This window comes from Triticum dicoccoides, chromosome 6B (assembly GCF_002162155.2).
Source record: "Triticum dicoccoides isolate Atlit2015 ecotype Zavitan chromosome 6B, WEW_v2.0, whole genome shotgun sequence".
Taxonomy (NCBI): Eukaryota; Viridiplantae; Streptophyta; class Magnoliopsida; order Poales; family Poaceae; genus Triticum; species Triticum dicoccoides.
In genome coordinates this window covers 661,438,962-661,456,085 of record NC_041391.1, presented here as the reverse complement: position 1 = coordinate 661,456,085, position 17,124 = coordinate 661,438,962, and the positions used below count along the sequence as shown (strand labels likewise).

At 44.6% G+C, this 17,124-nt stretch overlaps 1 pseudogene; it reads left to right on the top strand.

Annotated features, from left to right (window-relative positions):
* Positions 1–2,428: 2,428 nt before the first annotated feature.
* The window catches only part of LOC119321414, a 29,297-nt pseudogene continuing 14,601 nt past the window's right edge, over positions 2,429–17,124 (top strand).

The window sequence follows — 17,124 nt, the reverse complement described above, 5'->3', positions numbered from 1 at the left end:
AATGTTTGAGTGCTTTACAATTGATCATGACTATGACAGTTGGGGCCCGCACATAAGAAAACCCTTTGTTTGACTGCTCTTTTGACCGTTAGTAGACAAGTGGAGCCCACATGCCAGTCTCTCTTCCATAGTTTTTTTACATAATAACCCATACAACTATTTTAAAAAAGAAAACAGGTCCTCGAAAACAATTATAAAAAGCAGTCAGGTCTTGGAATCATTTTCTAAAAGCAATCGGGCCCCTCAATCATTTTAAAAAGCAATCCGGTCTGTAAATCCTGGTCAGCCATCCACAAGGCCTCCTTCCCGAGCCATGGAGTCACTGCTTGGAGTCCACACCTGGGGTCTCCGCCGCCTGCTATATATGGGGCTCCGGCTCGTGTCACCAATGTGCGCCATGTGGCCTCCAGGGGTCGCCTCCCGCCATGGGGGGAGCCGCCTCGCCGAGCGCAACACGAGGCGGCCATCGTCCTACCAATGTCATGTAGCAAGATTGGTAGGGAGAGGGCGAGGTGGGGTGAAGGAGCGACTGGGGTTGAGCACCGGTGATCATCGTCGGTGGGTGACGGAGGATCTCTTCTTCCCCCTCGATCTGTTCTTCCCCTTCGTCCCATGGGTGGCTCTATTTAAAAAACAGGCAGTGGGATTATTAGAACAACTCCATGGCTAACACGTGGGCCCCACATGTAAGTTAAAGGACAAACAACTCCATGGCTGACATAGGCACGGGCTCGACCTGTTTTAAACCGGATCAATCTAAATCGTATGGCCATTTAGGTTTTTGCAAACAATGAACCAAAGAACCGGTAGGTGCGAAGGACAAACAAATTTCTGTTAGTCTTTTGGAACCCTAGCCTGAAAAGTGGTGGTTTTATATGCTATTCACTCGTCAAACCACGGGGAACCAAAAGCAAAAAAGCTCAACCAAAATTTTGCCTTACCAATGCTTTGGTGGGGCAACCTCGGACATAAACCAAACATACCCAAAACATTGACCAAATTCACACAGCAAACCAAATTTTGGTAGGACTGGCTTGTGTACAAAACCAAACACAACCAAAGAGTCATCCGTAACCATGAGAAACACGCTACCTTATGATTTCTCACGTTTTGTGAACTGTTGGAATTAAACACGCCATGAGTCCTTGAGCCCTACGTATGTGTGCTTCCAATACATGTACATGTAGTATTGCTCTAGCTAAGGTATCTTGTGCGACACGCCCATGTAGCGATTTGCACGTTATTATCTAAAATCAACGAAAAAACTAATGCCCACACGTGTGGGCGTTTTCCAACTCGCCCACACGCCTGGATGGTCGTTGATTGTCTTTTGCACGAATCTTGACACGAAAAGGTGGATTTGATGTGCCACATAGGACGGGACTAGTGTGTGGGCGTTAGAGAGTTTGCCCACACACCCCGCATCACGCTGTTGCCAGCTGTGCTGTGTGGGCGAACTAGTCTCTGTCCACACAGCCACCATCTAGTCCATGCGCGTGTGGGCGAACTGATTTTCGCCCACACGACACTCCTAAGTCGTGTACGGCAACTGCAGTTACGTGAACGTGGCAACTAGGTAAACAAACATGGCAACTGTGATTTTTTTGCTAGACAGCAACTGCAGTTGCGCACAAGGTTGTCAGAATCGTCATTTTGAATCGAATCATAGCTCCGATGGTAGGATCGCAAATCGTAGAATCTTCACTATCAGGATCGTAGAAACGTAGATTGTATGAACTAAAATCGTAGAATCATAGGGCTTAGTTTGGATCGTAAAATCATAGAGTCGTATAACAGAATCGCGATTCTGACAACCTTGGTTGCGCATATGTGGCAACCAGATAAACACACACGGCAACTGCGATTAACTGTACATGACAACTATGGTTGGACCACGCGTGTCAACTAGGTAAACACACATGGCAACTATTGTTTGACCATGTGTGGCAAGTAGTTAATCACACACGACAACTACGGTTTGATTACATGCGGCAACTACCATAAATTAGACATGGCAACTATAGTTAATCAAAACAGATAGAGTTGTCATACTTTTACAATTACACTTGCCATCCCGGATAACTACATCTGTCAACCAGGATGACAACTAAATCGTCATCCTGTGGGTACCTAACATAGCTGCCCTAGGATGTGTGGACATTTTTGCTTCATGCCACACGCGCGGGATGGAGACGAGTAGTACTTGTTGAGCGTGTGGCACGAAGTAGCCGCGCCCACTCGTGTGGGTAATTCTAATGTCCGCTCATACACGATGTGTGGCCAGACCCTTTAATGCCCACACGTGTGCGCGTTATCGGCGTCCAAAATCAAAGGAACATCGACCCGGTTTAGGGCCGGCCAGGAAGAAACCCTATCATCTCCGTCGTCGTTCACCTAGGGAAATCACCGGCGACCGGCCGCCAGATCGATGGCCAAACCGTTTGCCGTCAAGGGTATCAATGTGGAGCCGGAAGACAATCGCGAGGATCGGCTGAGCAGTCTGCCCGACGACGTGCTTCTCAACATCGTGGAGCGGCTCAACATCAACGGCGCCACAAGAACTAGCATGCTCTCCGGCCGATGGAGGCGGATCCCCGCGATGATCTCCAAGCTCCTTGTGGCGGTCGGCTCGTCTGACCCCGAGCGTGACAGGTCGAAGCTGAGCTACACCAATGATGTGGTTCGGGCCAACGCCACCATAGTTGAAGCAATCAGGAGCATACTATTGCTGGAGAACAGGAGTACAGGTTTATATACGGTCCGCCTCCTATGCCTGCAGTTCTTCCTAGGACATGAAGACATTGGTGTTGTCCAGGACGTCGCCGACACCATGGCGATGGAAGACATTGGGTTGGCTGAGCTGACTCTCTTGACAAGGAAGGACGGCCGGCGATGCACCGACCAGGATTTGGTCGCCTACGGCAGGCAGATGGGGCAAATAGCTCCCATGCGACATCTTTGAGTTGAATTGTCTCTCATGCGACATCGTTGGTTGAAATGGCTCTCATGCGACATGTGCATTGGAAAAAATAGCTCCCATGTGACACTGCTAGTTAAGCTGAGGCTGGCTGTTAGTTAGGCTGAGGTTTGGTTAGGACACTGGGGGTTATGTGCTCTGACTGGTAGGGTCCACCTAGGGCCACGTAGTCAAGAGTCAACCGTCCCCGACTCGACCGGTGACTGTGTGACCGTGCTCGACTCACCCGTGCTGGACTGGGCGAGCGGCGCCGCCATAAGCATCTTCTCCGGCAGTGGTTTCTTCTCCGCGGTGGTGGAGCGCATTTCTTGGCAGAGGCAGAGCTATTGCGAGGTGAGCTCGAAACCCTAGTCCCACTCCCCAGAATTTTGGGGGATCTATGCCCTCATGTTGCCCCTCTATTTCTTGGCGATTTCGAATCGGGCTCTATTGGATCCGGGGGCTGTTTCTTCTCCGCGGCCCGGTGGTGGAGCGCCTTTCTCTGCAGCGGCTATTGCGAGTGAGTATTTTCCAAACACTACTCCCATTCCACTGAATTTTGGATAAATCTATGGCCTCATGCTGCCCCTGTTTCTTGGCGTTTTAGAATCTCGATTGGATAGGAGATGGAGCGAGGGTTGGATGAGATGGAGCGAGGAGACAGTGCTTCAAATCGGTAATGCCACCCTCTTTTCTTGGCGATTTAGAATCAAACTCGATTTGGTAGTGACTGTCGCTTACACTGCTGCCACTGCCTGCCATTGACAAAACAGCGGAGGTTCAGGTTCTGCCACCACATTCACAATTATAGTGGAATTTTTTCCCTGTAAAGCCAAGCTCAGTGATGGCAGTGTCCAAGACATTGATAGAGATACCACCGTGAGGTTGGATGTCGAATTTGCAGATGTTGATCCTCAAGAATTGGAGAGCATGAAGTAGAAGGCCGTGAGAAAATTGGTGGAGAGAATTGGGCAGAGTATTGTTTGGGGTCCAGAACAAGAGGTATCTCTGCAACGTTTCGATAACTATAATGGTGAATATGTGAGAATTAAAGATGGAGAATCCATGGTTGCTGAAATTGATCAGCAAGAAGGATGGGCAAGCAAACAAGTAACATTTTATGCAGAGTTAATTGATCTGCAAACTCATTCCAGAGTTGGTTATGTGCCATCAAAGATGGCTGCACAGGTGGAAAATGATGAATGGGTTTCACAGAAGAAGATGTTGGCATTGTTGACTGAACCGACTGTAGTAGCTGAAGATACAGGGATTGATGCAGATGGAGAGGAGGGAAACCATGGTGCTAGGAAGATTGTTGTTGACTGGAATGTAGTAGAGTTGAACGAAAAAACAGATTTGGTCATTACACCAATATCTGACATTGATATGGCCGAAATGTTTGGCATTCAAGTTGATGACAAAGATAAGGAGAAGGATGACAGTTCTTTGCCTGCTGATGGTAACACAGGCCCTAGAAATGCAAATGAGGATGAAGAACAGCTGATGAGAGAGGCTGCAGATGATGTGGATGATGCAGATGATAATGAGCTGGTTTGTTTGTATGACAAAGAGAACCTAGTTATTGAGGTGGGAAAGTTTTGGCCAAGCATGAAGGAGTTTAGGATGTCTTTCAGGACCTATGCAGTGAAAAAAGAGTTTGATGCCAAGACTATGTGGACTGATCGAAAGAAATTTTATGCTCGGTGCAAAGATTATGATGGTGGTGACAATCCTTGCAAATGGTACTTGTCTGCCAGACTACAACCTGATGGAAGTACAGTAAGGGTAAATCAAATACCACACCAGCATACATGTATGACCACTTCACAGAGATTTCAAAGATGACATCACAGCTTTGGGTTACAGAGAAGATTACTCCTATTTTAGCCAAGACTCCAAACACTACTACAAAGAGGCTTAAAGTTGACTTGGAGAAGCTGTACCCCATCCAGCTGCAATATACCACAGTGTGGAAAGCAAAACAAAGGGCAATGAAATCATTGTATGGTGACTGGGCAAATACATTTAGGATGTTGTATAGTTTTAAAGCAGAGGTGGAGAAGAGGTCACCTGGGAGTGTGGTGTAGATAGATACAAAGGTAACAGAGGATGGCAAGGTTTTATTCAGCAAGTTTTTTATGTGTTTGAAGCCTTGCATAGATGGATTCAAAGCAGGTTGTCGTCCATATTTGAGCATAGACTCATCTTTTTTGACTGGAAAGTGGAATGGTCAGTTGGCTGCATGCAATGCTCTAGATGGACACAACTGGATGTTCCCAATTGCAATAGGAATGTTTCAATTAGAGACAGAGGCATCATGGATATGGTTCATGATGCAACTGAAAAGATGCATAGGGCCAGTTTCTCCTTTGGCCATCCACACAGATGCATGTAAAGGGTTGGAAAATGCAGTAAAAATGTTTTCCCCCATGCTGAGCAGAGGGAGTGCTTCGGACATATGTGGATGAATCTAATAAAAAAAATTTAGAGGAGATGAAATTTAGAGGAGATGAATTTGGGCGCATGTGGCCAGCAGCAAGATCCTACACCAGACATACACATTCCTATCACCTTGGTAAGATATTGGCATCATGTAGTGATAATGAATTTGCTTCATGGTTGAACACCCACCATTCTCTTTTGTGGTATAGATCAGGTTTTAATACTGCCATAAAATGTGATCATATCAATAACAACTTGGCAGAAAGTTTTAACAACAAAGTGAAGGATTTGAAAGACTTGCCTATGCATGACATGGTGGACCAAATAAGGATCATGATCATGCGTTTGTGGGAGTTGAGAGGAAAAATTGCTAATATTTTGGAAGGGGACAAGCTTCCAGCAGTGGTACAACAGGTGGTCAACAGGAGTAGAAATCTTTCACATCTATCTGTTGAGAAATCTTCCTTGTGGGGTGCTGAAGTTAGAGATATAAAGAGTGGCAAGAGGCATGTGGTAAATACTGAGTTGCATGAGTGCACTTGCCAAGAGTGGCAACACACTGGAAAACCATGTGAGCATTCCATACTTTTTTTGGCATCTAAACCCAGGTTAAATATGCACCCATATTTGCATGAGTATTATTCAGTACAAAAATTCAAAGCTGCATATGTGTAGGACCTTGAAGTATGTCTAGAGGGGGGTGATTAGACTACTTGACCAATTAAAAACTTAACCTTTTCCCAATTTTAGAGTTTGACAGATTTTAGCTATTTTAGGACAAGTCAAGTAATCATCACACAGTTCAAGCAAGCATGCAAAAGAGTATATAGGCAGGGAAATTAAAGCATGCAACTTGCAAGAAAGTAAAGGGAAGGGTTTGGAGGATTCAAACGCAATTGGAGACACGGACGTTTTTGGCGTGGTTCCGATAGGTGGTGCTATCGTACATCCACGTTGATGGAGACTTCAACCCACGAAGGCTAACGGTTGCGCGAGTCCACGGAGGCCTCCACCCACGAAGGGTCCACGAAGAAGCAACCTTGTCTATCCCACCATGGTCGTCGCCCACGAAGGACTTGCCTCACTAGCGGTAGATCTTCACGAAGTAGGCGATCTCCTTGCCCTTACAAACTCCTTGGTTCAACTCCACAATCTTGTCGGAGGCTCCCAAGTGACACCTAGCCAATCTAGGAGACACCACTCTCCAAGAAGTAACAAATGGTGCGTTGATGATGAACTCCTTGCTCTTGTGCTTCAAATGATAGTCTCCCAAACACTCAACTCTCTCTCATAGGATTTGGATCTCGTGGAAAGAGGATTTGAGTGGAAAGCAACTTGGGGAAGGCTAGAGATCAAGATTCATATGGTAGGAATGGAATATCTTGGCCTCAACACATGAGTAGGTGGTTCTCTCTCAGAAATGGTAAGTTGGAAGTGTAGGTTTAGTCTGATGGCTCTCTCTCCGAATGAAGATGAGGTGGAGGGGTATATATAGCCTCCACACAAAATCTAACCGTTACACACAATTTACCAAACTTGGTGGGACCGATTCAACAGACTCGGTCAGACCGATTTAGTAAACCTAGTGACCTTTAGTGATTTTCGGTGGGACCGACATGCAACTCGGTGAGACAGATTTGGTTAGGGTTAGGGCATAACGTAATCTCAGTAAGACCGACTACACAAACTCGGTAAGACGATTTTGGTAATAAGCTTTCCAGAGAGTTGGTCAGGTAAACTCGGTCAGACCGATTTGCTCTTTTCGGTGAGACCGAAATGTTACAAAAGGGAAACAGAGAGTTTACATTGCAATCTCGGTGGGACCGATCGCTCACTTCGGTTAGACCGAAACATTACGAAGGGAAACAGAGAGATTACAATCCCATCTCGGTGAGACCGAGATCCCTATCGGTAGGACTGATTTGCTTAGGGTTTGTGACAGTGGCTATGACTTTTGGAATCGATGGCGCCGGATAGGAAGAATCAGTGTGACCGATTTTGGCTTTGGGTTTAGGTCATTTGTGGATGTGGGAAAGTAGCTGAGGGTTTTGGAGCATATCACAAAGCACATGAAGCAAGAGGCTCATTAAGCAACACCTCATCCCTCCTTGATAGTATTGGCTTTTCCTATAGACTCGATGTGATCTTGGATCACTAAAATATAAAATGAAGAGTCTTGGGCCTTTGAGCTTGAGCCAATCCTTTGTCCTTAGTATTTTGAGGGATCCACTTTCATCATTCATGCCATGCCATTCATTGAGCTTTCTTGAAATAATAGTCTTGGAATAGCATTAGCTCAATGAGCTATATGTTGTTATGAATTACCAAAACCACCTAGGGATAGTTGCACTTTCAATCTCCCCCTTTTCGGTAATTGATGACAACATATAGATCAAAGCTTCGACAAATGATAATAAGAATAAAAACATCATCGCTTTGAGAAGTATGTGATAAGCAAGAGCTCCCCCTAAATTTGTGCATAGTTTAAAATTTGCTTTGGACTGCAAATGCACAAGGAATTAGGCTCATGGGTTACTCTTCCATGTCACATACATCTTGGTGGAGCGCTCAAAATGATAAGTATTGAATGCATGCACTCATCACCAAGCAAAGTGAATGATCACATAAGATAGATAGGATAATATCATCAAACATGCATAAGTGTAGCTTATGATCAAACACATGATCATCAATGTCTCACAAGCATAGTATCTCAACCAAACAAAAAGCAAACAAGTTTAAACCAACAAAGCATGAGAGAACAAAAGCAACACTCTCTCTCTCGAAGCCTATGATCTATACATTTTTCTCCCCCTTTGGTAACAAGTTACCAAAAAGTTCATAGAAAATGCATAGTGCTAGATCGACTCTCGGGCTTGATCTTCAGTTGGTGGTGTCCAGATAACTCCAAGGATGAAGGCTTCAGTTGATGTAGAGGGTGTTGGAGTTGATGCTAAAGCTGGTTGCACTGGAGCTGAAGGGGCAGTAGCTGGTGCTGAAGATGTTTCTCTAGTATCTGGCACTGGCACAGCAGCTGACCTCTGAGCTCTAGGCACTCTGGCAAAGACATTTGTGGTTGTCTTGCCCTTCCTCTCCTGCATGTCATCCTGCAGTTACTCCACAACTGACTGAATCTCAGTTACTTTGACATCTAGATCATAGAATTTTTGTTCCATGATTCTTTCCTAGCTCTCCTGATTCTGAGTTAAGGTGGCCAACCCCTTCTCAATCCTCAGAGATGATGCTATCAAGTAACCAAGCTGCTCCTGCTTGTTTTTCAAGAAATACTCAGATGCCTCCTCTTGAGTTGGCATCTTGGCAGCCTTCTCCTTCCTTGCCTTCTCCTTCTTCTCTTGAGCTTGAACTGATGATGGATCATCCTCATTCATGACAACCTCATTGTATTCAAAGTCTGGATAGAGTGGAAAATGTTCCCTATCCAATAGATATTTGCCAGTTCCCATCTTTGAGTTGATAAATTCCTGAATCTAAGGGGCATATCCACAACTCCTCTTATGATCTGCTGCAGTCCTCTTAATGGTTTCAACTATAAGGCTCATGACTTTGTATTTCTGTGGCACATCAAATAAATGCAACATATTGATGGCATGCCCTCTGATCATGTTGTGGTCACCAAACTTGGGCAACAGAGTGTGCCTCAGAATCCAATTGATAGTAGGCAGCCCTGACAACAGAAAATGGACTGATCCAAAAGAGAAAGTCTCTAAGGCTTTGTCTGGGATCTCCTTGTACATGTGTGCCATGGTATTGTGTCACATCTTCTTCTTGGCATATACATCCAGATCATCATCATTTTCCTTTGGGGCATTTATCAGTTTTGCCCATTCTTCAACAGTGGATTGGTACCTTGTACCTTCAGACATCCAAACAATTCTTCCATCTGGGTAAAAATGTGCTGTGGAGTAGAATTGCATGATAAGTTCATCATTCCAGTTTGTGAGCTTTTGCCCAACAAAATCTGCAAGTCCACAAGCAACAAAGTTGTCTTGCACTCCAGGATAGTGCTCTTCATTCTCCTTCATGTAGGTCCAGTCGACCCACCTCATATCACAAACTATGGGCTTCTTGTCCAATAAGATTGTCTCATAGAAGTCGTGATGTTCCTTTGTATGGAACCTGTAATCAACAGCAGTTCTTCTCCTTGTGGCATATGGATCTGCCATCCTCCATAGTCTCAATCATGAGTCTTTTCTGATGTTCATGTCCTCAGCCACAGGATGGACATCATTGTGATCTAGTATCTTTGGCTTAAGCTTCCTTAGAACCTGTCCTTCTTCATCTTCCTCCTCAGCAACCTCAGGCACTAGGGCCTTGTTCTTCTCAGCAGCTGGAATACTCCTGGTATTCCTCTTTGGTGCAGACTTGGCCTTGGGGGCAGCTTTGGGTGCTTCCTTGGGCTTAGATGTTGCAGCCCCAGATTTAATAGCATCACCCATAAGCTTTGGTGCCTTTGGTGCTGGTGCAGTAAGCTCTTCCTCTTCCATCATGGAAGGTTGCCCAACAACTCTGGCCATGGTCTTCTTGACCCTTTCCTTCCTCTTCTTGCCATCAGCAGCAGGCTCTTTGGGATCAGGATTTTCAGGCAGATGAGTTGATGCTCTGGCCTTGGACATTGGTTGTCTTCCTGCTGGCCTTTTAATCTTCATGCTTGGCTTTATATCCTTTGTTGAGCCATATTCCTTCTTGAGCACCACTTTCTTGGAAGTAGCATCATCTTCCTTAGCTTTGTAGTCCTCATCTTCTGAGTCTGAGGTTCTCTTTCTCCTTTGCCTGGTATCAGCCTTAGGCAGGTTGCTAGGAGTGCTTCTGCTTCCTTCATGTGAAGTGCTGGAGGGACTAGTGCCCTCACTCAAGTGAATCTGCTCTGCTGACTTGTTCTGACTGTCACTCTGGTCTGACATGCTGCAAAAGCTGACTGCTGAACCTGTGAAGAGTTATAGATGAGATAGAGTGGATGAGCATCACAAAATGCAGAGATTTTTTCAAAAGAATGATTCAAAAATTCAGTTTCAGTTTTCCACAGAAAGCATTTTTGGATCAACCGATTTTCAAACTCGGTGATACTGAAGCAGTTTTTGGAACCTAAACTGATGAACTCGGTTAGACCGAGTCACAGTTCGGTGGCACCAAGACTGCTAGGGTTTCACAGAATCCTAAAATCGGTCGCACCGATTAGTAATTCTCGGTCAGACCGAAAGTCACTAGTGCAATGGCATATGCCAAATCGGTGAGACCGAGTTTTTCAACTCGGTGGGTCCGAGATGGTTTCGGCGGAAACCTAACCCTAAAAATTTGAATCTAATCTACTCTACGGACTACTTTGGCTGGATAGGATTGTTTCAATCGTAGCAAGAATCAATAAGAGTTCAATGTGCTAGGAATCAGACGTGGATAGCACAAAGATCGAGTCCATACCCTAGTGCGGCGATGAACTCGCTACGGCGGCAACGGTGGGGTTGAATTCCATTGACGGCGGTGGAGACCAGCGACAGGAGGCGGCTGGCGACGAGGAGACGATCCGGAGACCTTCGATGGCAGAGCGAGCTATTGCGCGGGCGAAGGGGTTCGGAGGAATTTCCAAAATTTTGCCCGTGTCTATATATAGCCCGACCCTGTCGGTGTGACCGAGTGGAACAACTCGGTGGCACCGAGATGCATAACTGTGTTCAGTTACAGCAACTCGGTGTGACCGAAAAGTTCAAATCGGTTGCACCGAGATTGAAAACTCAGATCAACTTAATGATCTCGGTAGGACCGAAATGGAGGAATCGTCAGACCGAGAATCACAAAGAGGTTTTGGAAGTTTAAGTCTATGACGAATCGGGGACTCTGAGTGCTCCTCACACAGAGTGGTTCGAATCTGACTTGATCAAATTTTGTGATGTAGCATGAATAGAGTTTGAGATGAGAAAAGCATAGATAGCTAGAGAGGGTTCTTAGGCATTCTTGTCCATCCACTTGGCCAAAAGAAGAATGAACCAAATAATCAAAACAACAAGTGGATGTCCTTGAATGAGTAAAATATGCACCAACATGCTCACACAATAAGATAGCAAATGAAATATGTGGCAAAGCATGCACAACCAATTCTAGCATCTATCAAACAATTGGCGATGACTAGGTCATCTATATATGAGTATATTGACTTAGGAGTCAAATGAGAACATTTGGTCATAGGTCATACTCATTGTTTAAGCTCAAGTGGGGTTACCACTTTTACATAATGCATTGATGTGTTCACACCATTAGAGTTGCTTTGACTCAATTTTTGAGTTAAGCTCCCCCTAGATGTGAGATCCCCCCTTTAGAGGGATGAACTAACCTTGGGTTTTGTCGATGATGACTTCATGTAGGTGTTGAAGATGTGGATGCTCAATGTTGAAGTAGATCATTTGGAGCAATCCTTTGGAGTGATTGCACTTTCAACTTACCTACATAGGTTAGTCCCACAAGGAACAAACAAGAATATCCATAGACATAGAGTGATGCACACACATGATGATGTCCATGAAAACATTATGTTACCTTGTCCCTTGCCTTACCAACATGAGGGTTTGTGACTCCTTGAACTAGTGCAAGATGTGGAAGTTGATTGCACTTGTCCTTGCCATAAAGATATGAGTGAAGAATGTTGGCGGAGTCACTCTCAAGAACTCTCTAGTTCTTCTTCTTCGGGATCCACATCATCTTGATGGGAATCCTTGGAGTTGTAGTTGTACTTGATGAAGTAGAACTTGACGTAGTCTTGGGAATCCACTTGACCGAGACCTTAGGTGCTTATTCAAATGCATCAATCTCTTCTTGAAGCTTATCCTTGCCTTTGTCCTTGTGGTCTTGTGGAGGAAGATCATCTTGAGCTTGTGTTCCCTTGAAGGAAGTAGGATCATACTTCTCTTGTTGAGGAACAAACTTCGTCTTGGGGTATTGATCTTCTTCCCACTCAACTCCATTGGCATTGAACTTTCATTCAAAACCAACACCTTGATTCTTCCGGTGTCTTTCTTGCTTGCGTACAATTTCCTCGAATTGCTTACTCCCGTCAAGGCTCTTGTAAACACCTTTCTCTATAATTCCCTTCAATAAGCTATTTTCTTGCTCAAGTGTAACTTGGCTAAGAGAATCATTAGTGGAATCAAGAGAACTACTAGAAGCAACAATATTGGATTTAACATTATTATTGTTACTACTAGAGGAAGTATCTTTCTTGTACTTGTTACCAGACTTGACTTGAGGCATGTAAGTAGATAAGAGTAAACGCTTGGCAATGTAAGAAGAACTTTTCTTACGGAGATCATCATTGATTGCCTTTAAGAACTCATGCTCTTGCTCAAGATTGAGCTTTTCAAAGCGTAACTTCTCATGAGCCCTTAAAAGTTCTCGATGATTTTCGAAGATAGTTTCATGAGCCAACTTTACAGTGTTTAGTTCTTTAGTTAGAATCTCAATTTTCTCCTTATCATTGTCATTCATTTGATTAGCATGATTAATTGACGTTTCATCATAGTGTTCATCACTAGAGTTGTCAACAAGTAAATCATCATCCACAAGCAAGTCATCTTCATCACTATTGAAATCAACATACTCACGATGTGTTACCTTTGGACCTTTGGCCATGAAGCATCTTCCAATTCCTTCATTTGGTGAATCAAATATGTCATAGGAGTTGTGAAAGAACATGCGGTGCCCCCATGTTTGGTTTTGGCAATTGATGACAATCTCTATGGACTAATGGTTGCCTTGAGTTATATTTGAAGGGTTTGTCCATAGGCTTTTCTTGGAGTCCATTTGTTGGTTTCAAGGAGAGTTTGTGATGACCAAGTTGCTATTAAGGAATTATCCAAAGATTGGTCTTATGAGTGTTGAGCTTATTGCAAGCATGTCTTGAAGAAGAAGATTGTGTGATCATTCATGTTTACCTTCAAGACATCATCCAAATGAAGAGAGTTGGAAAGATTCAAGGTTGATCAAGACTAAGTCAAAGAATAAATCAAGTTGATCAACACACAAAGCATAGAAGATGTACCGAGAGGGATCAAGCGATCCCATGGTATGGTAAGCATGGTCAATTACGCTTTGTGTACTAACCCATGGTCTTCGTGCGAGTTCTTTGTGGGGTTAGGTTGCGGTGTGCAAGCTCAAGTAGAATCATCACGAAGAGATCATATGCTTGAAGCTTGCTGTCCATTGTGGCGACAATGGACTTGTGAAGATGTGCAGAAGAGTGGCTCACCCATAGTGGAGTATGGGGGAGCAATCAACTAGTCTTCTTCGAGCCAATGCAATCAAGAAAGGTGGTCCAACTTGAGGGAGTCAAGATCGTCATCATCTAGCTCAAGTGGACCATGTGCAAGGCAAAGGTTTGCCCTTGATAGGTTTTCTATTTTACCGGTCTCACAGTAGTTGTGGGAGACCGGGTTATAGGATTGATTGCCGTACTATCAAGGGGGGCTCTCGAGGAGTTGCTTCCTTGCATCATATTTTTGGTTATTGTTTGTTTCTTCTCCTTGTGAGATTTGGAGCTTATGGTCATTTTTATGACAAGCTCGAGTTCATCGAAAACGGAGTTCGCATGCGTCTTCTATGATGTTTTCGGTGTTGGAGGTTTTACCGGTCTTATCCAAGGAAGGGTTCTCACCATTTTCTTATGGGCCTTTTATCATTTGCTTCTTATTGATATTTCTATCAATATTGTGTTAGCCCTTGTTGCTAGCTTTCCAACAAACTTGGTTTCATCGAATTCGGAGCTCGTATGCGAAAGTTGTGGCTGTTTTGATATTGCCTGTTTTACATAGAGAGGTTGTACCGCCCCGTAGAGAGGTTGTACCGGTTGACCGGTACAACCGGTGTTTGGAGCGGTTGTACCGCTCTAGAATTGGTCCGGAGGTTGTACCGGCCATGTACCGCTCTACCACCGGACTAGTTTCTGTTTTGGAGCGGTTCTTGGGCGGTTGTTGACCGGTTTAACCGGTTTAACCGGTACTGCCGGCTCCCCAGGCTGTTGTACCGCTTAGAGCTTTTCCCAGGTTGGTTTTTCCTCTGCTTTGGCCGGTTGTACCGGTTTGTGAACCGGTTGTACCGGTCCTACAGGTTTCTGCACATAATGGGCAGATTCGTGGGGACCTATTTAAGGGGGTCTTCTTCCCCAATGGTTCCCCAACTCTTGAGCTCGTTTTTGCCCCCCATTGTTGACCTTTTTGAGCTTGCTAACTCTCAATCCCTCCATGGATTATTGCTAGTTTTTGAGGGAAAAGAGAGAGGAGATCTAGATCCACACTTCCACCAATCATTTTCTCCTCTATGTGAGGGGAACCCCTTGGATCTAGATCTTGGAGTTCTTGGTGTTCTCCTTCTTGTTCTTCCTCTCATTTTCCTCCCTAGCATTAGTTGCTTTGGTGGGATTTGGGAGAGAAGGACTTGGGCACTCCGTGTGCCCTTGCCATTGCATTTGTGCATCGGTTTGAGTTCTCCACGGTGATACGTGGAAGTTACAAGTTGAGAAGCTTATTACTCTTGGGTGCTTGGTACCCTTGAGCTTGTTCCTCTTGGATGCTTGGGTGCCCTAGACGGTTGGTGGTGTTCGGAGCTCAATCATTGTGGTGTAAAGCTCCGGGCAAGCATCGGGGTCTCCAATTAGGTTGTGGAGATCGCCCCGAGCAATTTGACGGGTACCGGTGACCGCCCCCTAGGGTTGCCAAAGTGTACGGGTTCGGTGACCGCCCCCAAGGGTTGCCATTTGTACGGGTTCGGTGACCGCCCTCAAGGGTCCCTTAGTGGAATCACGGCATCTTGCATTGTGCGAGGGCGTGAGGAGATTACGGTGGCCCTAGTGGCTTCTTGGGGAGCATTGTGCCTCCACACCGCTCCAAACAGAGATTAGCATCCGCAAGGGTGTGAACTTCGGGATACATCGTCGTCTCCGCGTGCCTCGGTTATCTCTTACCCGAGCCCTTTACTTATGCCCTTTACTTTGTGATAGCCATATTGTTCTTTGTCATATATCTTGCTATCACATAGTTGTTTATATTGCTTAGCATAAGTTGTTGGTGCACATAGGTGAGCCTAGTTGTTTTAGGTTTTGTGCTTGACAAATTAACCGCTAGGTTTATTCCGCATTTGTTCAAGCCTAAACCGTAATTATTTTAAAAAAACGCCTATTCACCCCCCCTCTAGGTGACATCCACGATCTTTCAATTGGTATCAGAGCCTCGTCTCTCTTTGTTAGGCTTAACCGCCTAGAGAGTAAAGATGTCGACTAGGGAATGAGGATTCTCTCACACTCTTAGTTTCGATGGCACAAATTTTGATGTTTGGGTAATTCGCATGCTTAGTCTCTTTAGGGTCATGGACCCAAATTTAGAGCGAATTGTAGATATGGGTTTTTCTCCTCCAAAGGATCCCCAAAGATTATCTTTAGAGGATGAGAAAAACTCTTATCTCAATGCTCAAGCTTCTAATGTGCTTTTTGATGCTTTGAGCAATGTAGTTATTTTTCAACTCATGCCGTTCCGGGATGCTCATGAGTTATGGACAAAGCTTCAAGATAAATATGGTGTGTCCAAGATTTGTGGGGATGGTTGTTCTCCCTCCACCCCTGGTCATATAGTCTTCTCAACTTCTTCTACTTCACCTACATGTGGTTTGCCACAAGGTAATGATATGGTGAGTAGTGTTGGTCATTGCAATGATGATAGTATGCTTATTGTGGATGATCCTTCATCACTATATTATTGCAATGCTCCCTCTTTGGGCTTTAACACTTCGAGCACTCCAAATGTTTCACATGCTTGTGTTGATAGTCCTTGCATATCATGTAGAAATTGCTTGACCAAATATCATGATGATATGCTTGCTATGTCTTGTTGCCATGATAAAAATGCATCTATTTCCTTGAATTGTTGTGCTAACAATGTAGAGGAAACCCAACACTCCATGGAACAAGATGTGGTGTTTAATGGTGCCTCAAGGGATCCTACACCGTCATCTATTGCTTTTTGCCTTATGGCTAAGGCGTCAAAGGTATCTCCTACTTTGTACCCCAATATGTCTCTTGATGATGATGTTGATACTAATGATGATGAGGATAATGATGAAGAGAATGATAATGTTGCCTCCTTAAAAACTAAGGGGGAAATGATTTTTAAAGCTCTTCATAAAAATAAAATTGCTCGTTCCAACTTCATGGAAATAATGTCCATTGCCATTGATGGCAAGAAATACATTGAGGAGTTGGATTCTCATCTAGAGGAGCATGAGGCCACCATTGAGAAAATGGAAGCTCATGGGCGTGATTACGCAAATGAGATCGCGGAGCTATCTCAAGCTCTTGGACATGAACAAACCACCTCCGAATCTCTTGAGGAGACTTTTGCTCTAGAATTATCTAGAGTGAGGGAATCTCATGATAGAGATCTTGAGGTGGCCAACGATTTCAAAACTAAAACTGCTAAGCTTGAAGTTTCTCATGCTAGACTCCGTGAGGATTTTGAGCACCTGGAAAATGGCTCAAGGGTCATCAAGGGTGAGCTCATCAAACTCACCGAGTCTCATGCCCAACTTGAAGCTTCTTATTTAAAAGAGCTTGCCAAGTTGCCTTCTCCTCTTGTTGTTAATGATGATGCTTGTGCTACTAATTCTATTACTTGTGAAGCATCCATTTTGAAGGAGAATGTTGAGCTACGGGCTCAACTTGAGGTGCTATCTAGCAA